The following is a 10790-nucleotide window of genomic DNA, read 5'->3' as shown; positions in this document are numbered from 1 at the left end:
ATTTTTCATCTCAACAATGAAGTCCTAGGGGTCCTCCTCGGGATCAGTACCCGTAAACACTGAAGGATCTAACTGAAGAAACTTGTTCACCCTGGAACTAGCAGATTACCCTGGATGATTGGAAGAAGTAGGCCCAACACTCGACCTCTGGGCCTGAGAAGCCACTATCTGTGTCAACATTTGTATGGCTCCCCTAATATCAATATCAGACACACCAGAATCGGAAGCTGGAGTTGGAGGTGGAACTGGAATATCAGTTAGAGGAACTGTTGCACCTTCAGTAGGTATAGGGACAAGTGCAGTCTGATCAACTGTGGTAGAATCAGGTAGTGTAGTAACTGGAGGAATATTCTCACTCCTCGGGTGCTCACCCGCATCATCAATTATAGGGCCAACTGTCACTCCTGGGGTGACATTGGCTCTTTGGCCAGTTCTTGACTTCTTCTTAGGTTCCATGTACTGAAAATTAGAGCAACTCAGGAGTTAAAAGAGGAACAATCTTACAACCAGCTTTATCGCACGATCAAGAACATGAAATAAGGGTATTATTCCTAAATGCCCAAGTAGCATCCTAATTATAAATGTGGTCGACAACACACCGATAATCAGGACTCTACTAGACATGGCTCCGAGACATCCTAAGACACTTTAAAACCTTAGGCTCTGATACCAAGTTTGTCACGCCCCAAATCTGAGGGGAACTGAGTGAACCTGGCCGAGCAAGCCTATTATATTTTCTTCTACCCAAACTCATTCATGAATAAAGAGAATATATATATGTTTTCGTTAATCACCCAATAAAGTGATCATGTCTGTAATACCAATTTCTTACCATCAATTAATTTATTTTAAAATCTCAATTCCAAACACATTTTTCATAATCTGAAGTGGAAATAGTAATGCAAGCACAACACACGAGGTTTTCATAATCGGAAATGAGATGTTACATCCCGTATTTTCGTACATTAAAGTTTCATCGTAAGTTAATTGACGTAAGCTCGGGAATGAGATTATTTTGAGATTATAAGTATTACGTTATTTCAAACAGGTGATAAGTAAATTCGTGATGGTGAGAAGGTAAGCGAATCAAAGAAATGAGTTTCGTCGAAATTTGACAATTTAGTATAAAATACGGTCCAAGTTATAATACCCGGTATTTATGGACTAGTGTCATACAAGGTACCACATGACCATGATAGTGAGGTGTATAAAGTGTGTTAAAAGTGAGTAGTATTTTAAGTAATTTGAGATAATTCTTAATTATGTGGATAATTGGGTAATTATGGATTTTTAAGTGGGAGATTAACTTGTAAATTAAATTTTGTGGATAATTATTTAAATGAGATTTGGATAATTGTTGGGCGGGGGGAGGGGGGACAACATCCACGTGGGATTTATGGAAACTTGGCAGCAAATTGCCACCAATTCATAACCTTAAGTAGGTGGTGGCAACATTTAAAGTTATGTGCACCTTTATATCATTCTTGTTGAAGAATGCCATCTCTAATCCCCAAGGTTAGGTAAATAGTGTATCAAATGGTGTTACACTTTGAGAACAATAAAGTACGGATGAAGCTACAACAAGAATCTATACGGGATTGCATTATCCTTTCGCAACGTGAGTTGCTTCAACCTTTCAAAATCACTTAAGAGAGATACTTGTATCTCTACAAGATAATGAAGGGAAACATCATCAAATTCATACGAAGATGTCAATATGTAATGGCAGCGTGAATTTGAAAATTTCAAGGGAGCCCTGTACAATCTTTCTCAAGAATATCATACGGATTTTTCCGTACTCCAATCTCGTCGTTACGTGTTTTATCGTGATTGACGTGTGTTAGAGGGATTGTCAAGAGAATTGGCTCAGCTATGTTAAGGCTATCCCTTCATTCTTTTTGGCATGATCCATACGATACAAACGAAACGAGTAAACGCACCATTTTCATAAATGACTCTATTCATAGAAGTACTGGGGGTGTCTATATTCTTGATTCCTCATGTGAATTATTATTATATATTCTGTTCATGGGTCTCAGAAAAATACATATTTGATAAAGTTTATCCGAAAGGTATATTGATTTTATGATATTCCAAGAAATCTTATTAACGTATTTCTTATGCATTTCATGCATTTATACATGTACATTGACCCATGACCAGATGGCGTTATATACGCGTATATTATATGTATATGGGATATGGAAAAAGGTTACGGCGTTATATACGCACCACCACTTGATCAGCTGGTATACATTGATGATTTGCCCATAGTAGCCGAGATGATATGATGGGATGCCCTTAGAGGCTTGATGATGTTATGAACGCATATACCTATGCATGGTATGACATTTATATGCATATGCATGACATTATAAATATGAAATGATTTACAGAGCTATTTATACTTACATGTTGAGTCGCTTACTCCATGTTTCTCTCATGTATATTGTTTACCGATTTTTATTCCTTACATACTCGGTACATTGTTTGTACTGACGTCCCTTTTGCCTGGGGATGCTGTGTTTCATACCTGCAAGTCCCGATAGACAGGTCGAGAGTCCTCCAAGTAGGCTATCAGCTCAGTGGAAGATGTTGGTGCGCTCCATTTGCTCCGGAGTTTCCTATTTGATCAGTATGCATTGGACACGTATTGATTGGTATGTCGGGGCCCTGTCCTAGCCTTATGACGTTTATGTACTCTCAGAGGCTTGTAGACATATGTCATGTATATGAATGATTGTATGGCCTTGTCGGCCTATGTTTTAAATGTATAAATGATCATGTCGGTCTTATAGGCCTGTATGTTACTTGCATAAAATTCTATATCATGTTGGGTCTTCATACGAAATATACGTTACGTTGGTACTCGGTTAAGTAAGATGCCGGGTGCCCGTCATGGCCCATCGATTTGGGTCGTGACAACTTGGACTCATGCATTGGCTCTTACATACATTGATATTAGATAATGAGCATGCATATGTACTTATTTTTGACTCATGCAGTGATTTGATATAAATGTTGTTGACATAGATCATGTCTTGGTATGTCGATCGAGGTGTTGATGTCTTAATTGCTCTCCTTATCTACTAAGCATGCCTAAATTTATGACATGTATTTCTTTGTGTTGTCGTATTTATTACATGATAGCATGCTTATTTTTCATATTTTTATTTATGCTTTACCTGATTATTGGATGGATAGTGACTGTCGATGTCGACCCTTTGACACTACTTTTTCGAGGTTAGACTTGATACTTACTGGGTACTGTAGTTTTATACTCATACTACACTTCGATATATTTTTGTGCAGGTTCTGAGACTGGTATTAGCGGTACCTTTGAGTTGAGTAGGAGCACTATATTGGAGACTTCATGGTGAGCTACTATTCTCGATCTGATTCATTGCACATGGAGTCTCCTTCCCTACTTATCTATTTTCTGTTCATGTATTTCTTTTTCGTTCAGATGTATTTATTCAGTTGACTCTAGTTACTCTTATTAGATGCTCGTGATGTAGTGACACCGGGTTTTGGACATTTGATTAAACATTTGTCTTCATGTTTAGATCATGCCACGGATTATGTACTCATGTTATTGGTTTGAAATTATTTTCGCTTTGTTAATTTGTATTGTGAAAACAGTGAATGACTTAATAATTGGATTTTGTGATGATGATTGAGTGCTGATTTGCCTAACTAGAATATTAGGCGTCATCACAGCTTTTGGTAGGATTTTGGATTGACATTTAGTAACAATAAATATAGTGTAATAACATATATGTTCTCCTATGGATTACGAACTTCTTAAACTGGCTTTTCTTGAATGTAATGTTAAATTATTGAATATTGGGTCATGGATCGCCCATGTGATTTGATCCGACCCGACCCGTTTAAATAAGATAGACATGAGGGAAGTTACCAGAGAGTTATTTTACTCCTAAAAACTACCTCTACATTAATAATAGAGAAGCAAAATGGGATTTAGGATTGAAGCGGTTCTTCGTGAAAACTATTATGTAGAAAAACTTCTCTAGGTACAAAATTCTTTTGTTCAACAAAGAGATTGATCTATAAAATTTTCTCATTCTCCACACGAAGTCCAAATACAATAAAGATATTTAGTTAATGGGATTTGACTATATTTCCGAGGGAGACCAAGTTCGACTTGGGACAATTACTTTGGTGGTGAGTTCACTGATTCTTTCGATGCGCTAAAAAGATACAAAATTCATTGTTCTTGCTTTATAATTTGTTCTTACAGGGGTATTAGAGCAATATTTTATGATTCCTGGTTCGCATCTTCTCTTTCAAAGTTTTCGTATTTAAGACTTCCTCTATATTTTTTGTTTCTGCGAATGTCATAGTTAAATAACAAAAGAAATGATGAAACATTTTTGGATAACAATACTTATGGCGTCAAAAAATTGTTTGATCATAATTGGTTTTGTTCTTCTCATTGCAGTACCTGTAATAGGGAAAAGCTTTTTATGTTTAAATGGGAAATTTCTTGTCCCAACTTAAAGTTGTATTTTTTCATGCTATTTGATATTTGATGTCTTTTAAATAGATACCTTGACTAATATATTTGGAAAGCATGCTATTTTCCTCTCAATGTGATAGAGTTGAATCTGATATTATCGAGCTGCTTTTCCTTTTGCTATTTTTAGACTATTTATGTTGTTGTTGGCTGTTGAGAAAGAGTATTGGACCTTAAGCTTATCACTGCTTTTAGTCCGAGGTTAGGCTTTGTACTTATTGAGTACATGAGCTCGGTTGTACTCATACTATACTCTGCACTTAATCTGCAGATCCAGTTATCACTACTAGAAATTAGAGTTATGGCAACGCTTTTTATTGCCACGGTTCTGTAACCGTTGCTATAGATGGTTTGTTGCAATGGTTTCAACCGTTGCGTAAGGTAATTGGTACTATCGGCACAGTTTAGCACCTAAACCGTTGCATTAGTCTAAAAACCGTTACAGTAGATTTTCTATAGCAACGTTTTTGGACGTAGCAATAAGTTTATCTATGGTAAGGGTTATTTATAATTTTAATGTAAGGCAACAGTTATGAATTCCCTCTATAATTTCCCCCAAATTTTGGACGGCCCGCTAAATGAGACCCGCTTCTATTATATTTTATATTTAATATTTAATAAAATAATAAAACCTAATAATATACGTATACACACACCGGAGATTACGAGGAAGCTAAGCACACAAACGCTATCTTCAAAAGTTCCGATCTCTCTCTCCCAAAAAGCCTTCATTAGTTAGCCGGAGATGACGAGGAAGACAAACCACCATCGGCGGCACCAGTAAGCTACATTTTTCATTACGATTCCAACTGTATTCTACCATTTTTATTTATTTTATTTAAGATCTCAGTCATGCCTTCTGTTTTCCACACTGCCTGTGCGCCGCTGGGCCTTATGTTTTCCATTTTTAGGGTTTCATAGAAAATGAAGTTGAGTTCTATATTTGTCGAAAGATCACTTCTTTTGTCTCAATAAGAAAATGGTGATTATTGTTTCTTGAATGCTAATATTTTTATTGTTTGTGAGAGCATCACCATTCTGAATTGGTGTTTCTCGAAATTAAGTGTAGCTGGTTTGGTTCTATGTGGGGCCATTGCGAATCTACCGAGTAATTGTTGAATGAAAAGTGAGGAACCATGAGGTTTTGCAAGTGAATTTATAGGATGAGAATACCCAACAAGTTTCATGAAATTCTACTCCTATAACATATTAGTTTTCAACTGTAGAAGAATGAGAATACCCAACATTTATAGGTGTGTGTTGAGGTTGAGTTTGCAGCTGTAGAAGAATTAGCAGCTACTATCAGGTTCTTGTGGGTGTTGTGTTTTGCAACTTGATTTTTCTTTTGGTTAAGGGGTTGTGCTGGAGCTGGGAGTTCCAAAACAGGTGGGGATCTGCAATGTTAAGGCCTGAGGATTGGCCACTGTGGCTTGTTCTTGTTAAAACTGACTGCAGTATTTGTTGAGGCAGTGTTCTTTGGGTGGGAGATTGTGACTGCATTTCCTTCCTGGCAGTGGTGTCTAGCCTCAATGCATAGGTACACCTCCAGTAGAATGAGTATCATAGATACTAATACCACTAACTGGAGTTGTAACAAGCATGGGATGCATGATGGGGATAAGATATATTTTCTTTACTTCCTGCCAATTTGCACTCATCTGATTCAGAACTGTCTGTGAACTTGCATTGTTTCTGGATTTGAGCTTTAAGTTCATCAGAAATCAGGGCATGACTTGCAAAATATTCATACATTCCTCTCGTATCCGTCTCATCATTAATCACTGCATTACCAATCTGCCGAGGAGAATAAGTACATAATTTGAATCAAGTTAAACCAAATGACATAATTAGATACTTTCTACTTAGGAGTTATTTAATGAGGCAGTAATTGATAGTTGTGGAATCGAGAAAAAAATTATGAATATACATCATGTTGACACTACAACATTTTGTGAACAAATGATAACTAACTTTATACTGCCAGTACCTAAACATTTATATATTGGGACTATTATATTCATACTTTACTACTATTACTTAACCTTATTGTGATTAGCTTGCACCATAATATAAGTTCAATCTTTTTAATTAGTACACAGATACGAAATGCAGCTAAGCAGTTTACAGATCTGTTATGTAAACTGGTTATGGTTGAATGATTAAATTGTTAAATTCTCCACTTTGGACTGGTTATGGTTGAATGATTAAATTGTTAAATTCTTATTTAGTCAAAGCTCTTATAATGATACGAAAAACCAATAAAAGGATAAATGAGGTAAGTAATGGAGTAGTTGGTTTTTATTATTACAAATAGCAAATTCTATCATTCCTTCCAATTGTAAAACACTCTAAATATTCCAGTTAAATAATGTATGTTGTATATGCTGAGATGAAAATTGAAAAGTATGATCTAAAATACCGGAATTGAAGTGTTATTACATTGTGGCATAATTGCTGAACAATGCAAGAATAACGACAGTACTTAGAATTAATCAATTCAGAATCTGCTTAATAATTGTCTGTATTTGGATTAATCCACCAAACAAGGCCTTGGAGCTTGAAATAGGTTCTCTGCATTTATGCAATGCAAGATGTTAGGATCTCTAGCTTTATTTTTTGTCGATTTTGATGATCAGGTTCTTCATATTTTTTAGTTGGGGTTTTCTGTTTCTCTAACTCTACATGAAGTGTGAGTTTTATTTTATAATGGTGTTTAGCTGTCCCGTCATTTTATAATGACCAATATATTTATGTAGTTAGTTCTTTTTATTTTTATCAAGAATATAGTAGTGCAAAAGAAGTGAACACAATTAACTGTTTGGAGTGTTCTGTTTCTGGCTTAGTTCTTATTTTATTTAATTTTTTCGGCTTCAGATGCTTTGTTCCCCTTTACTGTTTCCAAGTCACATGTTCTTTCTTTTGTATCCTCAGGGTTTAGCTGGAGACTGATTGGTGCATGTACATCATATCCATTGTTGATTACATGTGTGGCCTGGACACCCCCATTCGGTTCACTTCCGCATCCTTGCTTAGAAATCTGGAATAGGTAACTTCCCCTTTAAATTAATACCTTTTTCTTCAATTTTGTATTCTCTTGTTGAATGAGGTTTACCTTTTTATAGAGTTCTATAGTTTCTTGATGAATAAGATTGCCCTGCAGAAGCAATATTAATCATTTGGGTACCAACATTTAAAGACAAGAGAATATGGGAAGTTGTGATAGTTTTTCTAGTAGAACCTTCTGATTTATTTCTCTGATTTCATCAGTCAAAATCTAATACATTTAGGATCAGTCGTAGACTATATAAGAAACCTGAATTACTCTAATGTTTGTAAGAAATGAATCAGTGTTGTGAAAAGCGCTCGCTTCAGCGCTTAAAGCGTGAAGCGAAGCGAAGCAGGAACTTGGTTGTTCTATGTTGTGAAGTGTAGAAGGTGTTATTAGGGTTCCCATTTTCTGCACTGTTCAAATTCAAGTTCATCAGGTTCAAGCCCAGGTATGTGATTTTTTCTCCTCCTCCTCCTTCTTCTTCTTCTTCTTTTTCTTTTTCTTTCACTGTTTCAGTCTCAAAATAGCGGCGAAATGCTGCCAAATATTTTTTCCCTCCAGTTCTTCTTTTTCTCATTCTCTTCTTCTTCTTCTTCTTCTTATTTCACTGTTTCAGTCTTAAATTCCAGCGAAATGCTGCCCAATGTTTTTCATTTCAGTTGCTGCCATTTTTTGCTTACAGTTACATAGGTTGTCTGTGTAGTATTTATTTTAATATTTTTTTAAGTTTCGCTTCACTTCAAAAAAGCGAGAGCTTCGCTTCTCACTTCTCGCTTCTCGCTTTAAGTGAAAATGGGTTTGTCGCTTTTCCTCGCTTCACGCTCTTCACAACACTGAAATGAACTTTAAAACAAAATCAGCAAGCAGCATCTTTTTGAAACCTTAAACTATTTCAAACACTAGAAACGAACCCCTAAAAGTCCTTTTTGCATATTCAAGTGGAAACACCAGCAAAGGTTGGGGATAAGTAGGTGTAGATTACCATGTAAAAAGATGTGATTGGTCAAAATATCATAACTATTTTCTCGGAAACATGATGAAGAAACTTTTATGATGTTTTCGAAATTCTGGTTAATTACCCATAACGGCATTTATTTGTGTATGAAATAAAAGTAATAATAGATTTGATTGTTGATTGGATTTGTCAAGTGCTTATATTACTTAAAATTTATCTCCAATTAAAGTTTATAATAAGTGTGTTCCTCAAGCATGTATAGGCATTTGTATGTTTATGTCTTTCTGATGTAACATCACATAATCTCATTTCCCCATTTTCAATCTTATCCATATTTCCCCAGATTATTCAAGTTTCATAATCTCATTCTAGCAAAATCTTCATAACTAGTAGTATATTTGCACTTTAAGCTTATTCATATTAATTTCCAGAAGAAGCTTCTTTAATGCTTGTTGTCTTATGAAATGGAAGAAATCCATTAAGAAACTTTCTTCCTGGCAAGTGAATTTTGCCCATTAAAGGGAATAATATTCTTGAGTGAGACTGGCGGGGGAGAATGGGCCATATGCCATGTGGTAATCAGTTTTTTTTAGTCACTATAGTAACATTATTCATTACCATTGTTTCTAGTAAGTAGGAGAGTAGTTAAGATATCAAAATTCAAATCATCAATGTTTCTTTCCTATGTCCATAATGTGTTCTGTTGACGCTTTTGCATCAGTCATGGGACCTGAACATTCAGGTCGCGTGAGATTGTATGGACGAGGGGTTACCAAGACTGTATTAAAAGGGCAAAAAGGGAATCTTGGATCTTCTTTAGATGCTACTGATGAGAGGATGCAGCAGAAAATGGAGGAAATGGAGGAGAGGATGCAACAAAGAATGCATGAAAAGTTGAACGAACAAAAGGATGCTATAGAACAAAATATTACAATGAACGTCATCGCTCGACTTCAGCGTTTGAACCCAGATTTGCGACTTGATCCTGACATGTTAAGGTTCAATGCACGTTCACCTGTAGAAGCTTCCTCTGCACAACAAGCTGATGTTCAACTAAACAGTCGACCATCTGCTGGTAGTAAAAATCAAGGCTAGTACGTACCAAATGTTATACATCTTCGTCTATTTCTTCTTCTTCTCCTCCTTCCTTGCTTGGGATTTTGGTTTGGTCAAGTCTGAGTGGATATGGTAATATCCTTTTTTCTTCCTATAGATGTGCCTATTTCGGTATTATTGGTATCCAACTTCTCTGTGACAGACTGAGAGTCAATGGTTGAGGTTGTAGTTGTGGTTGGGACTTGGGACTTATGTGTCAAACTTGGTTGTCTTGTTTGGGGTTCCTGCTTTTTTCGGGCAGTGCACTTTAAGGGTGTAAAGTAGGTTGAGTTTGAGTTTCCTTATGGGAAATGATTACTTTGTGTAGACAAATCAGTTGTCAGGAACTCCTCAACGAAACACGATTTGAATTTGGATTGGATTTGAATTTATTCTTATTTCCTTTTTTGGTGGCTGGCTCCTGCCGGAGTTCATTGAACTGATTCATTGATTCTTGAAGTTTTTTCCTCAAACCATTCACAACAGAAGTTCTTGTTCTTTAAGAAGAACTACCAGGGCCACAACCAGCTATACTTCTATTAGCAGCATTAGATCTGTCTAAAGTTTCTAAACGGACTTTAATAAATTTGGCTTTTTTCAAAGCTATTGAAATATCATTATCCATCTTTGTTCTAACATCTTTGACAGTTTTTGCATTGTACAGAGTCTTGCTCTGTTTGTGTGAGTTGTGGAGTTGAGAGTGAAGCTTTTCAAGTTGTTTAAGCTCGTCTTTTATAGCTTCTACATCTTCAAAAAGCTTGTCAAGACTCTTTGAATTATTCTAAAGTTGTTCAAGCTCGTCTTTTATACTTAATATGGAGCAATAAAATTAAAAATATTTCTCAAAACTTTCTCCTTTACCTACTACAACTATGCATACCATTCTTTTCTTTTCTACTAACCTAAAATTATTACAATATAATAGGACATAAACATAGGCCAAAATTACAAAACCTTCTAAATCAAGATGCTAATACAAACTAAACATTATGTACAAGTTCAATACTATCTTTTTTAGAGTCCAAATCTTCTGTCTTTTGTACCTGAATAGGCTTGAAAGTATAGAATTTTGCACAAAACAGATGGTAAATCAAGTTAATCACTTGTATAATTGTGATTAACCAATAAAAAATACTCTAATTTTCCCTTTCTCA

At 35.6% G+C, this 10790-nt stretch overlaps 1 long non-coding RNA gene across 2 annotated transcripts; it reads left to right on the top strand.

Annotated features, from left to right (window-relative positions):
• The first annotated feature begins 3963 nt into the window (after nucleotides 1-3963).
• Nucleotides 3964-10028, top strand: LOC107822882 (uncharacterized). 2 transcript variants are annotated; one of them, XR_001656498.2, is made up of 3 exons: nucleotides 3964-4185; nucleotides 7469-7583; nucleotides 9263-10028. It is a non-coding gene; the product is annotated as an uncharacterized LOC107822882 (long non-coding RNA). The 2 variants fall into 2 exon arrangements; XR_012701129.1 differs by lacking the exon at nucleotides 3964-4185 and adding an exon at nucleotides 4809-5317.
• Nucleotides 10029-10790: the final 762 nt, after the last annotated feature.

This window comes from Nicotiana tabacum, chromosome 17 (genome assembly GCF_000715075.1).
Source record: "Nicotiana tabacum cultivar K326 chromosome 17, ASM71507v2, whole genome shotgun sequence".
Taxonomy (NCBI): Eukaryota; Viridiplantae; Streptophyta; class Magnoliopsida; order Solanales; family Solanaceae; genus Nicotiana; species Nicotiana tabacum.
The sequence above is the reverse complement of the archived record's forward strand: the minus strand, read 5'-3'. Positions and strand labels throughout refer to the sequence as shown.